Below are 18,778 nucleotides of genomic sequence, written 5' to 3'. Positions count from 1 at the left end.
AAGAGCTAAGGGCTGAGAAGCAACAATACTGAAGATTATATAGTACACAGAGGTCAAACGAGGTGAAATCACTACTACGAAAGGATAATCCAACAATAAGCTCACAAAGCAGAATTTATCAAACGGCCATTTGCATCAATAAGTGCACAAACAAAGGAGAGTCAAAAGATTAGTCTGGAAATATAGACTCCAGTGTGATGGATGAGGACTTAGGAGGCTCATTCACAGACAGTACAGATGGGCGGTAATGATCACACAGCCTTGCGTGAAGCACTCATCCACAGAGCATTGATTGCGGGTGGAGTCTGCTTATTGGATCAGTGGTAGTCTACAGCTAAAGAGCCTTCATGCGGCGTGCAGTAATAGTGCAAAGGCTGGGCTGCATAGGGAGTGTGTGACGCTCGGTGGGAAGAGCGCAGCCGACACATCGGCATTCATCCTCATTACCGCTTCTACGTGGCCAGAATACAGCTGCTTAAAAAGACCCCATAGCAGCACAACTTCTACAAAAGTGCCACACTGCAAGTTTGGAAGACAAATGGGAGTGTGTCCTACATTTGAAAGCATCCAAATGCACAAATAGTAGAGCACATTTCCTCAATGGATATTTTTTTAAATTAGAATATTCAATGTCTTCTCCTGATTTAATTTTGAGGCAAAACATGAAGTTATGTAGATGTAGATCTCCAAAGAATGGCTAACACACTGGTGCAGTGATAAGGAAAACTATATCAAAGCACATTGCACTCATTGATACACTTATTATTGTATAAGACATTACCGTAGTTCATTGTGTACTCTGTCCTAGCCAGGTGCAATGAAGTAACACAACAGTTGATAAAAGATGTCTCTTTAATGTATGTTTACACTGAGAGCAGGAGGTCAGCAAGTCGCTGTACTGTCTGTTACTAGTAAGTGTTCCTATATCATATAAACTTCACTGTCTGTGCTCTCCATGCTAGTTGCAGTTTTGTGTCACTGTGCATTTTAGGGGTGTATCAGTTAAAAATTCTAACGGTTCGGTTTGTATCATGGTTTTCGGTATGGTTCTGTATTTGCAATGTTCAGAAAAAAAAAATCTTTCTGCCATATCCAAAGAATACTCTATTTAGTAAACACTTCAACAGGTTTTCCCTTAATAATAATCATGGTTTTCAGTAACCATAATTTAACCATGGTACAACAAAATCAACATGAGTATTATCATGGTTACAATATATAGCAAAATCATGGTTACTATATGGAAACTACAGTATAAACTATGTTTAATTGTATAAAAACCATGATTTCTGCTAAGAAAACCAGGGTGACAGCAGTCACGGTTACTACAATATAACTATAGTAATACCACGTGTAGCAGGATAGACTGTCACCTTCCCGCTTTAGGTAATGACATAATTTATTGACAGCCTATCAGTGCCGTAGCCAGTCTATTTAAGGCTGTTGAATGTTACCTGGGGATGTGTCTTTGTCAACCCTGCACTCCTTCTGGTGTCACATGTGTCAGCTTAGTGCTACTTCTCTTTAGCTGTTTGGCTAAGTCATGGCTTGTTGTTTGGTCAATGCCAGCTTACTGGTAGCAAACTTTAGGATGTTTCTGACACTGAGAATCTTGATGTTGGCTGTTCATCCCCAGCAACTCTGTCTGTCGTGTAACTGCATTGCCGGCTTCGGCATGGTCTGACCAGCCCCCTTGTTCTGGTGGGCTTGTTGATCTGCTGAAGCGTCTCATCTATGGCTTGAGTTGCGGGGTTTGCCTGCTGTGTTCCCATTGACCACTACTGTTTTGTCTTATGGTTTTGTTTTCATTTATTTGGTTTTGTTTTGTTTATTTAGTTTTCTTGTTTGAAGCTGTTTGATTTAAACCAGCGTATGCTAGTGCTTTTGTTTGTTTGGCTGACGAATCTTGTCAGATAATGGGGTTTGTGTGTGTGTGTGTGTGTTTTAATGTATATGTTTATGAACTTACACACACATACATGTGTGCTGTTTGTTTCCTGTTCCTTGTTATATTGTGCTGGTGAGTTGAGCTCTGATTTGGGCCTAATTCAGCCCTAAAGATTTTACTTCCTATCATAGTGTTTTGCCAACTCAGTGCTTGCAATATAGTGTCCAGTTGTTATTTTGACTATATTTTGAATGTTAACATCTGTTTTGTTTATTTTTTTTTAGGATCTGGGTGCTTGAGACAGGGAAACTGGCTTCATCTCTGTATCTGGTGGTGGTTTGTTTCACTGCGTGCTGTGCCATTTTTTGGTACTCAAGTGTGTATGTGTGTGAGCATGTGTGATTTGTGGTGTTTTCCAGGACAGATACTGTCTTCTGTTAGCCACTCCCTGCTGGTAAGCCACAGCTCTGTTTAGTTTTGTGGGTTTCAAACAAGTTTGTATTTCTATGGGTTTTCCCTTTTGTATTATTTTATTTCTAAATTGTGATCTGAACATTTCAGTGCTAAAGAGTTTGAAGTACTTCCTTTTAAACCCTCTTACTGATATGTGACAAATAAATATGTATTTTGTACTGTTATTCACGTCTCTTGAACTTTCCTGGCTGTTTTGAGCTCCCGCCCCTTTTTGGAGCAATGCCTGCTGCTATATTCTTCTTCGTGATGTCGGCATATGATTAATTACTGTATATCGATGTATTACCAATGTACAACACTCGCGTCGAGCGATGCATGCAAACAGTGCCTGTTTTTGTTTTTTGTTTTTTTTTTACCATCGCTGTTGTAACTGAATGCAAACAGAAAATGTTCCCAGACAGGACACTTGATTAACGTACGGGCTTCTCTATCAGCGGCTCATTTTCTCTGCTTGCCATTTTCAACTACACACAATGCGTGCAGAACAGTGATTTCATCAAGCTGACCCACGTGAAAAACAGACAGAGCGTATCCATTTACAGATCCATTCAGTGGCATTAGTGGAGGTTGGAACTGTGCTTGTCTTTTTGATGCCAAATCTTGTGCACCAGATGCATCATTAAACTTCTGGTTAACCGCTGTGCTAATGCTTACCGACCCGTGTTAAATTTTACAGAGAACCGTTACACCCCTATTGCATTTGTATAAAGTTGAAATCAACTCAATAATGCACCACCAACAGTCAACAAGTTGCAAAACAAGACTTCAACGGCCAGGCATGTACATTCACATGCTTGTGGTAGTTGTACTCCTTATTTTGCAGCTTAAAAGCAACATATTTTTTTTTTTTTTTTTTTTTAAATACAGGGGCTTCAAAATTCATTTTTGAGGTTTGACTGTGTGTAATTTATGTTGTTGAACGAAATGTAAAAGTCTCTTCAAAAAACATTAACCACAGACCTTATTTTACTCAAATATCCATTATAAAAGGAGGCTGTGTCTTGAAAATGCAAATAGTCTTCCTAGTTTTTGCCCCACTCACTGAAATCTCATTGGTTAAAATCCCATCCCACATAGCTGTGTGTATAGAGTGCAGCAGTCTGGTTCCCGAAGTAAAAATCCCATTCATGTTTTCCATTGGGAAATTGAGCACCGTGTAACAGATTTTTTTTTTTTTTTTTTTGGTTCCTGGGTAGTAAGTGTTATTTCCTAATTGCTTATGCCTCATAAGTATAGAAAATGGCTATTATTCCAAACAAACTTTGCTTTTGTGACCAGGACAGTGATATTTTTAAACTGACCTATTTTCCAGAACATTCCAGATAGATACAGTGCTGAGTAAACATGGAGTAACTTCTACACCTTTCTAGAACTTTCCAGTAATATAAATAGTAGTATAAATACAGGGGCCTTAAGCCCACCAGTTCAGTTTAGTTCCAGCTGCCTAAGTGGATACTTACAAAGACCTTGCTGGACGCCTTGAAGTATAATGAGTACGGCTGGGAGGTCATAAAAGACTTCAAAATGGTGGCATTCCTGATGGGTCTCCAAGGCGGTTTCCCTGCTATCTTTGCCTTTGGGACAGCAGGGACACCAAGGTGGGACTGGCCACAGCAGACCGAGTTCTCTGTGGGGAGGAACAATGTCAAGTGGGAGCCACTGTTGGACCCCCGGAAGGTGCTGATGCCACCACTGCACATCAAATTGGGCCTTATGAAACAATTTGTCAGAGCTCTAGATAAGGAGTTGGCAGCCTTCACGTACCTTCAAGATTTCTTCCCTAAGCTGTCTGAGGCAAAGGTCAAAGCCGGTGTCTTCATCAGACCACAGATAAAGAAGATCCTGGAGTGCAATGAATTCCCCAAGAAGCTCACTAGTAAGGAGAAAGCAGCTTGGAACAGATTTGTCGCAGTGGTTCGGGGCTTGCTGGGCAATCACAAAGCCGAAAACTATGTGGAGCTGGTTGAGACTCTGGTGAAGAACTACGGCACAATGGGCTGTAGGATGTCCCTCAGAGTCCATATCCTTGATGCTCATCTTGATAAATTCAAGGAGAACATGGGAGCGTACTCGGAGGAGCAAGGTGAGCGCTTCCACCAGGATATACTGGACTTTGAATGCAGCTACAAAGGACAGTATAATGAGAACATGATGGGAGACTACATTTGGGGGTTGATTCGTGAAAGTGATTTACAGTATAATCGTAAATCTCAAAAAACTACTCATTTCTAAATCTTTTGTAGTCATTTTTGTATTCATTTAGTATAAATACATGTTAATTTGGATTCATATGTTGTTGTTTTTTCAGACTTTATATGAACAAAAAGATGCCCGTTTTTTCATTGGAAATAGGTACATTTCAAAATATCACTGTCCTGGTCACAAAAGCAAAGTTTGTGGGGAATGATAGCCATTTTCTATACTTTTGAGGCATAAGCAATTAGGAAATAACACTTACTACCCAGGAACAAAAATTGTGTTATATAGTGTAACAAAAACTTTTAAAGACATACCTACCATAAGCTCTGAGGTTGTTGATGGTATATTTTCTGTTGAAGTCATCAGTCCACATTATTTCAAGTTCATTTAAAAAAAAAAAAAAAACATTCTTGAAAAAAGAACTAAACTCTCCATCATCCTTAGGGCGAAAATCCACTAAACCAGAGAATCGTGTCAAACAAACTGCAGCAAAAGGGCCCAGCAGCAACCTCCCACTTCCATGACACAGTGCTAATGACCCAATATCCCTATCAGTGTCCCTATACTCTGAAACTACTTATATATTTGTATATATCTGAAAATTTTACAATATTCTTTAAATATATTGATTCTACACTTATAATCAACAACTTAATAACACTGTCTTGTGCCTTTGTCTTTTTGTCTAATTTTCAAATACTTCTTTGCTTCCAATCAAAGTTTGTAATGGTGATTCACCTCAGAACTGGTTGATTTGGTTTATAGCTTAGAACCTTTTTAGGAAGGATTTTTTGTAACGGGAAAATACTTCCGGAACCAAGACAGCTGAAAAGGTGGATGGGCATTGTTGCGCTCTATTAAACATAAAATACAGTATACTCTGACTGACTGATTTTGTCACATTGTACAGCATTTTTGCTTTCAGTTTAGACAGGAACTCTTTTACTAAAGACATTCTGCGCTAGTAAGTGAGGTTGAAATTTACATGGCTGCAAGCCCAGATGTTGGGTTCGGCTGCTAGCGAGGCGGGCACATATGAAGTCGTTGCTGTGTTGGGGCTTTGGAATTTCTTATTAGATCCGTTAAATGTGCCTGGAGCTCTCGGTCAGTCAAGACTGCCAGCAGTTTGCCGTTCCAATCCCGGGGTTCTTAACGAAGGGCCTTAATGACCTGCATTAACGGCAGCCCTTAACGACAGGACTTAACGAGGCTCTTAATGAAGCTGCCGCTATCATTAAGGCTGGTGATGGCGGCATGATGAAAGAGAAGAAGAATCAGGGAAGAGCAACAGAGAAGAAGAGGAGCATGTCCCCAGTTTTGACCTGACAAACATGACCTCCACCAACACTCCATGTGATTTACGTACACATCCAATAACACCAACATAGTGACACTACTCAAAACAAACACACAGAGAGAGACTCAAGGACAGACACACAGCATGGTGCATAGCCGCACACACTTTATTCTGTCTCAAACACACTGCCAAGCAGATGCCTGACCACATTAGTGGAACAAAAAAACAGCCATGAATTTAAATTCACACAATTTTGGTCCTATTGAGATTAGAATATTGGTTCTAAATGAGGTATAATATCTACACAACTGAAATGAGCTGACATTATAATAAAGGTTTTATCTGAGGGGCCATTGTATCGAAAACAAGAAAGACATTTTAAATAGCAACTGAATTATACATGAAACTAAAACTGCATCAAAAAAATGTCTTATTTATGCAGTGACACCCAGCTAACCATAATATGCATTCAAATTAGCAATGTATTTAAAATCCAGCCAGACATATTGTGTTTCAAGGACAGATTTTCAGCTTCCTTTGTACACATGGGCATTATCCTCATTCCCCTAAATCAACTAGTCACTTATATTATAAAGTAATGGTCTTATACTCATATACTCAATTTCAGATTTTTGCAATAACCATAAATCATGAACTGTGGAAAAAAATATTCTGTGTCAACCTCTAAATCACATAAATAACATATTCGGGTATACTCAATTTCACATTTCTGCAGCACAATAAATCATAAAACATTGGGAGTGAAAAAAATGCACTTTGCATCTGTGCATTAACCTAATGAATGTATTTTCTTGGGCAGATTTATTTAGCGGCCCCGCGAATTGAGAGAAACAGTGTTTGAGAAAATGGCACTTCAGCCATCATGTGAAATGGGTTTTGACTGCTCTAAACAGCAATGGGGTGGCCTGGATGCTGAGGCCATAGACACATATAACCATTACAGAAACACACACTCCAATACACACAGATCCCAGCGTGTTACAAGTTTCAATCCCCCCAGTGCCACCAGGGAATCTTATCAAAGGCTTTAAGGCTGATGGGAGAGAATCCTCAGCTCCTTCACATCTGAGTGAGTAGGAGGAGACTCGCACACTTGTTCCTCAGACCACATCAGCCTCACATGACTTACTAGTAGTGTTAGAGGACGTTAAATCTAAAAGTAACAAGTTACATTATTATAACAGTTGACATTGCTCCATTTGCAATGTGTGAACAGCATTGCAAGTGGTTACATGTAGTTGTTACCTTAGGTGCACTCAGTAATTTTTTGAAGTATGTTGAAGTGGTTTACATTGGGTTACACTGACACCTAGTGGCCTGGATGCTGCATCAGTCAAACAGTAGTTTACAGTTACCAATGCCATTGTAGAAATTCACTATGCACAGTAAACCAGGATTAATTTAATCAATGAATGAAAGTTTCCAAAAACAGGGCAGTTACTGAGATTAAGCAAGTAGTATTCAGCTGGTCATGTGATGCTAACATGGCTGCCCCCATTAGGAGCGCCTGCTCCATGTGAAATAAAAGAGCTTTTATAAGATTACTGATATGACTGAACTCTTCATCTCAAATTAGTGGTCATGATTTTATACATATGTTTCCAAATTACTATTAATTTCTTTAGAAGTAAAACATTTTAAATTAGAACTTTTAAGGTGCTAAAAACTTTTTATACAGTGTAAAATGGGAATGGTCTAGTTTTTTCACATTGCATCGTGCTACTCCCTTACAGTGCAGACAGTATGTCATGCACATTACGTAGGTATCATGCACACTGTGTAAGCCTACATGTCAGTAAATAAATGAAACATATAGAAAGATCATGTGCGCTTACCTATTTGAAAAAAGGAACTCCGGTATTAAGGTGTACATTCAAAAAGCACTGCGTTATTTTAATTGTTAAAAATTATGACTACTCACGTCACTTGTAATACGCTTGCCCACATCACTTGTAATGTGTTAACACCAGGCCGCCAGAAATAACTTTTGGGGGACCTGTTATACAGTAGCTTTATCACACTGCAACAAGCATGAAATAGCTATCTTAAATAACATTACAAAATCATTACAAGACGCTAAAGGACAATCTATTACGCAGTTGTTACACACCACCTCATGGCAGTGACAATGGCATTTCTATGCTGGCACTGTGACAGGTGTCTCCTGCAGGTGCAATGTGGGAGAATTCCAAATCAAGGTGACCTTGCTTGGCTGTCTCTCCAGTCTTAACCCAACTGCATGACTAAGAGCAGGCGTGTCTATGTCTCCTCACCCAGACTGACCCTCCATCTGTCTGGCCCCCAGCTAGAAGCAACCTCCCATCCCTTACTGGATCTCTTCTGCAAGGCGGCTCCGCACCTGTAGCCCTTGGGCCCAGCTGAGAGTCGGCTGCTGTGGAGTCGACACAGAGCTTTAGCGGCGCCCTTTTCTATCTGCTGACACATAATTAACATCAGCCCTGCCAGCTCAGTCGCCCATGCGCCTAGCCGCATTATTAAAACTGTTTACCCCAGTTTAGGTTGACGCGTAACACCAAAGCTCCTCTGAAGTGCAGCTTCCGCAGGAGAGCTAAGGATCAGAGGTTGGGTTAACCAATATCTTTCCATCATGTACAAATTTTTAAAAACATTGACAGATAATTAATTCTGACAGACAAAAAATAGGGTGTCTGTTCTACTGCGTCTCCCTACTTTAGAATCATTCCCACAGTGAAGGATGCTAATATGGATTGGAAGTGAAGAAAATTGGACAAAATTAAAGAAATAGTTTATCCAAAAATTTAAATTATCTCTTCATTTACTCACTTACATGCCATTCAAGATGTGTATGACTTTCTTCTGCAAAACACAAACAAAGATTTTTAGAAGAATATCTCAGCTCTGTAGGTCCATACAATGTAAGTGAAAATCACTTAAAGGCATCATAAAAGTAATCCATACGACTCCAGTGGTTTCATCTATGTCTTTTGAAGCCATGCAATCACTTTGAGTGAGAAACAGAACAATATTTCAATCCTTTATTACTATAAATCTCCACTCAGCATGTGAAAGTGAAAGTAAAGATTTATGGTAAAAAAAGGACTTGAATATTGTTCTGTTTCTCACCCACGCCTATTATGTCACTTCTGAAGATATGGATTTAAACACTGGAGTCATATGGATTACTTTTATGCTGCCTTTATGTGATTTTCATGACATTGTATGGACCTACAGAGCTTAGATATTCTTCTAAAAATCTTAGATTATGTTCTGCAGAAGAAAGTCATATACATCTGGGATGGCATGAGTATGAGTAAATGATGAGAGAATTTACATTTTTGGGTAAACTATCCCTTTAAGTTCATTAAATAAATTATCCAGATCGCAAGGCTGCAATGACTCTTGTCTTGTTTACATTATTGTGAGAACAGAATTTGTATAAAAAATAAATAAATTAATTAATTAAAAAAGCCCACAACACAGTGTTAAGACTAAAAGAGCTCTTGCCAATGAAGTTCTTGTGATTTCAATGTTACATTAACATTTTACTCAACAATTTCCGTAAAATCAAGTTTGATATAGATGCAATAATTTTCATCTATTCAACTTCTCAAATCAAATGTTTTTGTAATGGAATTAATAAAAATAGCTTATCAGTATCACTGAACTCACGTTGTCAGTCGTCCATGATTTTAGTTCTTTAGACCTTTATTAACTACCATTTCAGTCTGTTTTGTCAAGTCCAGGTCGTTATAGACCTATACTCTATCATTTTCATGAAAATGAAAAATTATGGAACAAAAATGGAACATGATGGAAATTTTACAACCCAGTCCATCAGTGACTAATAATTTTTAGCATTAAAAACTATGCTGAGGACAACAGAACAGGAGCTCTCTCTTTAAACGCTCCTCTCTGGGGCTTGGCTCAAGTCTGTGGAAGGAAAAATGTGATTCAAAAAATTCCTGTGAGCACTGTGAGAGACTGTAAGAAAGTGAGAATGGTGTCCCGCAGTGGCTTTCACAGGTTAAGTTGAGCCATGATTACAGGTCTTAACGCTGTAGTGGAGATAGACTGTGGCCTGGTTCCACCCACACTCTTACTCAAATGACCCTAGCATGTTAGTAGGGGTGCACTGTAGTATTAACTAAAATAAGTGACGTTTCTAACTTAACTAAATTTTTTTAAGGTTAAGCTGATTTCAAAATAATGTAGTTTCAGTAAAAAGCTACTTTTTCCAGCAAGCATTGTTGTAGCATGATACAAAATCAAATAAAAAAAACAACAGGTAATAATTAAACACTCCTTCCTAAAATGTCATCTCATTTGTAGCTTTAGAAAGTCCATTTCGTTTTAGTGAAACAGTTCGTTTGAACAGTACTTATTTAACGATTTATGTCTCTGAGTCTCATTTTTATAGCAAAATATTCAGTTAAACACTCATTGGCTTGTTCTACTCTTTTTTTAGATGCATTTAATGTACATATATCTGTTCAAGTTTAACGCTGTCACCCTAATTGAGATTCATTCATTTAACAGCACTCATATTTTTTGAACCAGAGAAATACTGCTCTTGTGGTGATTGAGAGGCAGAGAGATATCTGTTTGGTCTGAAGAATCAATGGACTCTCACTCTGATTTAATTATAAATGATACAGTCTTATCCACCTTATTCCTACGCCCCGTGATGCTTTGCGCAAAATGTGGGAGGTACATGTTCTACCCGAAACGACTTGAGTAAAACATAATACAATACTCACTAAGACCTTGTTTATAGCTGGCATTTTTGTTCAATGATTCAAAATAAAATGACTTGCTTTTTGACTCACATCTCAACATGTCTTTGTTTATTAGGTGATCGCACCTGTTGGCCTTGTACGTCTGTTTCTCAAACCATTTGTAACATTTGCTGTAACAGTGCCATCTAATGGATTCTTGAAGAACAATGGGTATTGTAATTAATGCACATCATCACAGTATTAAGTTGTATCTCGGATGATCTGATAACATGTGATCAGGCGAGACACTTAGCTGTTGGTCACACAAATGCATCTCCTGTGAGCACTTGCGAAATATAGCATCACTACATCATAAATTAATAAACTGGAAAAATGTCACAAAAGACAAAGAAGCATGGAAAAATGGAGCATTAGGTACAGCTGAAATTTCATGTACTGTAAGGTCACACGAAGACACTGAAAAAGATCCGTAAAGACCTTGTACATGTATACGTAAGCTCTTTTTCAATTTTTCCCGATCGGACAGTTATTTCTCTTTAAAGCCATGTGTCACCAGAGTCATGAACAGTTTAAACTCTTGATTTAGCGCAGCTAAATCTGTTGATTGACAGATAAAGAGTGGCGCTGTAAACGGGGTCTAAATGACCGCTGCCTACATTAGTGAGTGCTACAGGACGTCTTCCGACGGAAGTTCATCCCACATCCATTTCCCCAGTAAGAACCCCAGGAATATTTGTCTGGTGCAGTCAAAACAACCTGGAGCTGAACACGTTCAAAACAGTGGAGATGATAGTGAACACCCCAACACTGACCCCGCTCACTATACTAAACAGCACTGTGGCAGCAATGGAGTCATACAGGTTCTATTAGGAAGACTCACAGACTTGAGTGAAATTTAAGATGACATTTATTTGATGAATATAAAACAGAAATGTAATGTCTCTCTTTGGCGTAAGCCCCGTCTGGCAGTCCGAAGAAGTTGTACTCGGAACCGTCATATCCTGCCGGAGATAGGAGGCAGGGGCGAGGAGCCTACCCCCGTGCAGGACGGGACTCAACTGGTGGTGGTGGGGTGGTGGAGGTTGCCGTGTTAGCACACTAAAACAGCAATGTGATAGATTGTGAGCAGACTTATAAAGCACTGGCTTACATGTTATTGGCTAGGAGTTACCTAGCTAATGGTGCGATGATGTACAGCTGTTAGTCTTCCCACTAGAACTATGCTGCGCTTACATTTCCTGGGCACTATCATCTCACAGGACCTGAAGTGGGAGACCCACATTGACTCCATTGTGAAAAAGGCCCAGCAGAGGTTGTACTTCCTTCGCCAGTTGAGGAAGTTCAACCTGCAACAGGTGCTGCTGATACAGTGCTACTCAGCAGTCATTGAGTCTGTCCTCTGCACTTCAATAACTGTCTGGTTTGGTTCAGCTACGAAATCAGATATCAGAAGACTACAAATCGGACTGCTGAGAGGATTATTGGTTGCCCCCTGCCCTCCCTTCAAGAACTGTACACTTCCAGAGTGAGGAAAAAGGCTGGAAAAATCACTCTGGACCCCACTCACCCTGCCCACTACCTTTTTGAACTGTTGCCTTCTGGCCGACACTTCAGAGCTCTGAGAACCAGAATCGCCAGGCACAAGAACAGTTTTTTCCCTCAGGCTATCCATCTCATGAACAGTTAAAACTGCCCCATTGAACAATAATTATGTGCAATTCACAGTCTAGTCTTTTTATATTTATCCAACACATCCAACCTCTTCTGCCATTACATTCCCTTGCACTGTATATAACAGATTCATATTTAGATTTGCACTACATATATGTATGTGTGAGTGTATGTATGTGTGTGTCTGTGTGTGTATATGTATGTACAGGGTTGGGAGGGTTACTTTTGAAATGTATTCCACTACAGATTACAGAATACATGCTGTAAAATGTAATTTGTAACATATTCCGTAAGATTACTCAAGGTCAGTAACGTATTCTAAATACTTTGGATTACTTTTAGATTTTTTCACTTGTTTTGACTATAAAAACTCTGCCAGTACAGTAAGACAAAATATACATGTTAAAAATACATTCTCTGAAAAAATATCTTATGCAGTGTTGTTTCTAAAACAAGATAAATCAAACTGATCTTGTTTCATTTCAAAAGTAACCCTCCCAACCCTGTATGTATGTATATGTATATGTGTATGTGTGTATGTATGTATGTATGTATGTGTATATATATATATATATATATATATATATATATATATATATATATATATATATATACACACACACACACACACACACACACACACACACACACACACACACACACACACACACTACCGGTCAAAAGTTTTGAAACACTTGACCGAAATGTTTCTCATGATCTTAAAAATCTTTTGATCTGAAGGTTTATACTTAAATGTTTGAAATTAGTTTTGTAGACAAAAATATAATTGTGCCACCATATTAATTTATTTCAATATAAAAAAAAAAAGTTTTTGAAATTGATGACTTGGACCAAATAATAAAGAAAAGCAGCCAATAAGTGCCCAACATAGATGGGAGCTCCTTCAATACTGTTTAAAAAGCATCCCAGGGTGATACCTCAAGAAGAGTACATGTCTGCAAATTCTAGGCAAAGGGTGACTACTTTGAAGATGCTAAAATATAACACAGTTTTGATTTATTTTGGATTTTTTTTAGTCACAACTTAATTCCCATAGTTCCATTTATATTATTCCATAGTTTTGATGACTTTACTATTATTCTAAAATGTGAAAAAAAAAAAAAAAAAAAAAAAAGAATATATATATATATATATATATATATATATATATATATATATATATATATATATATATAAAATAAAGAATGAGTGTGTTTCAAAACTTTTGACCGGTAATGTGTGTGTGTGTGTGTGTGTGTGTGTGTATATATATATATATATATATATAGTCTTATTGTGTATTCTATATATACTTTATTTTCTATTCAATTTTTATTTATTTATTTATTTATTTTTTATTATTTTTAATTATTATCTATGTCTTGTTGCTGTTTTTGTATTGTTGTACACTGGAAACTCCTGTCACCAAGACAAATCCCATGTATGTGTAAGCATACTTGGCAATAAAGCTGATTCTGATTCTGATTCTGAATAAGGTGGATAAACGTATATTTTCTAATATATTGCCCCCTTAAAGTGGAAGAGTGTAATTTCGTGCCACTAGCACCACCTAACGGAATTATAAAAATGAACATTATTTTCAAACTGCTTTCCTGTTACTCCCCCTGTCTGCTGCATTTTAAATAAACAGATATTTCCACCCCAAACTCACGCTATTGTTTGAGTCAATTTCGGTGATCGGATCGCAATTAGATAGCACTTTAACCACATTAAATGACAGGAGTTAAAGGTATAGTTCACCCAAAAATTAAATTCTCTCATCATTTACTCACCCTCATGCCATCTCAGATGTGTATGACTTTTTTTCTTCTGCAGAATACAAACAAAGATTTTTAGATTTATATCTCAGCTCTGTTGGTCCTCACAATGCAAGTGAATGGTGACCAGAACTCAGAAGGTCCAAAAAGGACATAAAGACCACATTAAAGTTATCCATAAGACTCCAGTGGTTTAAACCATGTCTTCTGAAAATGATAAGTGTGGGTGAGAAACAGATCAATATTTAAGTACTTTCTCACTATACATTACACTTTAACATTCAACCACCTACTGGTTGGGACTGGTCAAAAGTGGAGATTTATAGTAAAAAAGGACTTATATATTGATCTGTTTCTCACCCTCACCTATCATATCACTTCTGAAGACATGGATTTAACCACTGGAATCTTATGGATTATTTTTATGCTGCCTTTATATCCTTTTTGGACCTACTGATTTCTGGCCACCATTCACTTGCATTGTATTTTTGGGATCACTGTAACCACATTCGGAGTTGGTCAGGGACGGATTCTCAACACATTCAAAGAAAGTGTAAATGTAAACGTGTTTTCGTTATCAGGATATAACTATGGAAGTAATTCATTATGTGACAAAGTTACGCTACAGTCATCCGTTGTTAAAATGCTGTGTTGTGGTTTCTGAACAATAATGAACAATTATTGGGATATTACAATAATACATTAATGGGATAATGAAAAATATCCTATTAATTATTCCATTGGAATACACTTGGAATATTGCGTCTCTCATGACACTCAAATGAAACCAGGTTACACTCACACCTTTTTAGATAGGAAACAAATTTACCACTTACAATGCACCGAACCCAAGATGAATATCATTACATTTTCTTTGGCAAATTTAGCTTTGGTGGCCGGCAAAAAATTTTAAATGTAGGAAAAACCCTGACTGTCAAAGTCATGGAAAACATTTGAATTATCCATCAATGTTTTTAAAATTCGCTAAAGGACGAAGAATTTTCAGTTACCACAGCCTCTGATGATGTAATATGTCAGTAACTTTTTCCATTTTGGGTGGGTAACTTTGATCAGATCTCTATTCAATCACAGTGAAAATGATTTGAGGTGTAAATGCAATCCAGCTTAAGAATATACAGATACTATCCAGATATGAAACACGTTAATGCAAGGTGTAAATGGGGCCACAGACAGTGTTTACGGTTTTGAAGGAAATCAGCCTACGAATACCTTACTTATAGTTGTCTCTACATGTTAAAGGTGCACTCAGTAACTTTTGTCTTTGAATCATCTTGGACTTACATTGACATCTAGCGGCTTGAAAGCAGCATAGTTTAAAATCAATAGTTTTCAGTTTCAGATGATATTGTAGAAATTTAGTATTTACAGTCAGCCATGATTAATCAATTAATCAATGAGTGGAAGTGTCAAATAACAGGATGATCACTGAGATTAAGTGAGCAGTATTCAACTGGTCATGTGATTCTAACATGGCAGCCCCCATGTGTGGACCGTCTCTGTGTAGAATAAATCAGTTTTTATAAGGTTACTGATATGACTGGAGTCTTCATTTTAATGTGAGTGGTCATGATTTCCTACATATATTGCAAAATTACAATTCATGTCTTTAGGAGTTAAACTTTTTTAATGAGGAAAAAAGTACTGAGTGCACATTTAAGCTATGATAGGAGAAAGTTATTTAACATTAAAAATACACAAGATTCAATATAGTAAGCTTTACTACAGCTAGCTGCCTTTTGTTAGTAGCTAATATAGTGTAGCTTACTATTTTTTCAAAAGGATAGGTTGACTGTAGTTTAACTACTTTAAATCATGTGTAGCTTCTGGCTTGGCAATTTACAGTTTTGTAGTAGCTTACCCAACCGTAGTGCTATGTTGCTGGTGCTAAGTCTGTGAGTTTGGAAGTTGTTTTTGTTTTTGTCAGGCCAAGCCCAAATTGACCAGATGCCATCTGACTAAGCTTGGCTCAACACCCCACGTCCATCACCCGAGCAGCGCTTGTGTCCGTGTCTGCTTGTCACACATGCAGTTAGTCTACATCATCAGTAAGTATTTTTCCAATTTGCTGCTGTTATTCTCAGCCTCCTTCATACATAATTTATGATCAAAAACAACTTTATTTGGCCCAAGTTTATGCAAATACTTATGGTTATTACCATAATCAACTGAAATATGAAAAGCGTGTGGTTGCTTTCATGACTTGTTTTATCTTTAATGGCTCTGCTTTGAGACCGATGATATACACTTTGGATTTATAAACTTCAATATTTTTAACAAGACAACAAGCAAGCAGTAAAAGGGCAGCGTTTTGGAAGTAAATCTCATCTGTGCATTTTAAAGGCAGTTTGCTCACTTCTGTGCCAGTGTCTTGCACCGCCAAGACGAGCAATCCTGTGCCAAAAACTATACATCAACAAATTGCAAGAATATCCTTTTTAATTATTCTGAGAATGACTTTGAGTAGCCTGTATGAATAAAAGTACAAACAATAGTAACTTGGTACTTGTCCAAGACACTCTGTCTATAAAGTACCATGCACAAATAGCTAGAGTCAGTCTCTCTAGAGAACTGTTAAGCGAAGTTTAACCATTAGTGTTCAGTCTGTTTGAAAGTGGTATTCCCAGTAAAGGAGAAACTTCTGAAGTGTTCACTCTGAAGGGGGTGGAGGGATCACCAATTACAGTGGTCTGGAATCTACTTCCAACATATCTCGAGCTCTATGGAAAAAGGAAGCAATGTTTGAAAATGTTTATTAATCACCGCGAACATGAGCAAATTCCATAGTTACATTTTTAAAAATAGTTTTATTTCTATTTCCTCGGATGGATGGATGGATGGATAAACAGACACTTAGGTCTTAAGGGGGGAAAAATAACCTCAGTTTGTACAATAACAGTATGCTGGCTTTGTCATGCCAACATAATTACATTGTATAAATTATAGAAACATTTTGCAGCTCTGCGTAGGGTGTTCAAAAACCTGTTTCGACTGTAGCCTCAGGCTGCACACCACGATAATATTGATTATGTGCCTTTGCAGTATGCATGCTGTTAGATTAGATGCACAGCTCAAAAATTTACATGTAGTCATTCATACTTGCATAAGTTTGCACCTTTTTTATTTTGATGTTTTAATAGTACAAAAGGTCACAAGTCAGGCCCCCTCCCTTTCAAACATACCTCTGTCTAATAACCTCTCTTTATTTCTCTCTCTCTTTCTCCATTTAGTGGCAGTAGGAACAGTTAAGCAGAGCGGATGGCCAGCCGCAGCTGAGAGGGCACAGAATAAATATTAGCTTCAAGGTCATGGTCTGTATTCACACTGGACTATGCATAATCATGAGTTAACCCTCATCATGACCATTCTCTGTCTGAGCTGAGCCAAAGCCTCACAGTCCGCCAGCTGTAAATCACAGCGAACAAGCCATCTCTAAAGCCTTTATTCGTGCCAGACATAAAAGAACCGGCAAGTTATTTAATTTCTTATGTCGAAACATGGTGTCTGTCACTGTTGAACTCCGAACCACTCATGAGTCAATTATGAGAAGGTCCAGATGGAATCTGCAACTGCAGAACAGAATTTGTCTACAGAATTTGAATGTCTGTCTTTCAAAATGTTCTGCACATCCTCAGCTGCTTGATTATTAATTAATTAAAGGTAAAGTATGTCATTTCTGCACCACTAAAGTTATAAAATAGAATCTAAAAATTACTTTTTTTTTTAAACAGGTTTTCCAAACACTCCCCCTGAATTCCACTGGGCAGTCAAACAGTTTATGAAGCTCATCAAAATGCATATTTATAAATAATTGTGCACAGGTTATCTTAAATAACTTTTACTGTTTGATGGGCAATACAAGTGTTCAAATAAATATTTCACATAATTCGTTTTACATGAATTGAAGTTTTACAACTTCATCCCTACATCTGCCACTGATGGTACTGGCATTTTGTATGTCAGCGGATAAATACATGGATAGCAAGTCATTGCAACAATGACTGACTCGTCCATTTGTAAATGTTTTGCCTTTAGTATAGGGGATTCCGGGTTCTAATCCGCCCTAATATAATTTTTAATTTTAATAAACCAAGAATGTATCTATACGTCAGTGGATGCATAGATATCCAGTGTGTTCTCATGAGAATTTGTATGTATTCTTACGTTAAGTGTGGTTCTAGCATACATACATTTGCTTACGTTTGCATAGACACCAAAACGAACAATACTAACGTATTGACAGCATTTAAAATGTAATTATTTTATGTATGAACAACTTGAGAGATAATGTCTCCGCGGTAACGCGCTCAACAAGCCACGTGATAAGATGCGTGGACTGGCGGTCTCAGACGCGGAGGCAACTGAGATTCGTCCTCCGCCACCCGGATTGAGGCGAGTCACTACGACACCACGAGGACTTAGAGCGCATTGGGAATTGGGCATTCCAAATTGGGGAGAAAAGGGGAGAAAATAATAAAAAATATATATGTATTTTTAAATGGTTGGGCAAGATTACAATCAAAGAACATATTTAAAATCAGCAGTAAAATCTGACAACACTGGAATCATTGTGCTTCTTTACCTCAGATTACGCTAAATGCGCATTCACGTTCTCGAGTTGATTGACAGTCAATGTCTGTATCTAAATAAATCGATAATTAAAACTTTATTAACATTTAAAAACACTTCCTGCTACCAGTCGACCCATCATGGA

General features: G+C 37.8%; 1 protein-coding gene across 1 annotated transcript in view; it reads right to left on the bottom strand.

Moving 5' to 3' along the window:
* LOC127442342 (uncharacterized) overlaps positions 1 to 18,778 on the bottom strand; it is a 219,310-nt gene that overhangs the window by 85,835 nt on the left and 114,697 nt on the right. The window lies entirely within an intron of this gene.

Source organism: Myxocyprinus asiaticus, chromosome 6 (assembly GCF_019703515.2).
Source record: "Myxocyprinus asiaticus isolate MX2 ecotype Aquarium Trade chromosome 6, UBuf_Myxa_2, whole genome shotgun sequence".
Classification (NCBI taxonomy): Eukaryota; Metazoa; Chordata; class Actinopteri; order Cypriniformes; family Catostomidae; genus Myxocyprinus; species Myxocyprinus asiaticus.
The sequence above is the reverse complement of the archived record's forward strand: the minus strand, read 5'-3'. Positions and strand labels throughout refer to the sequence as shown.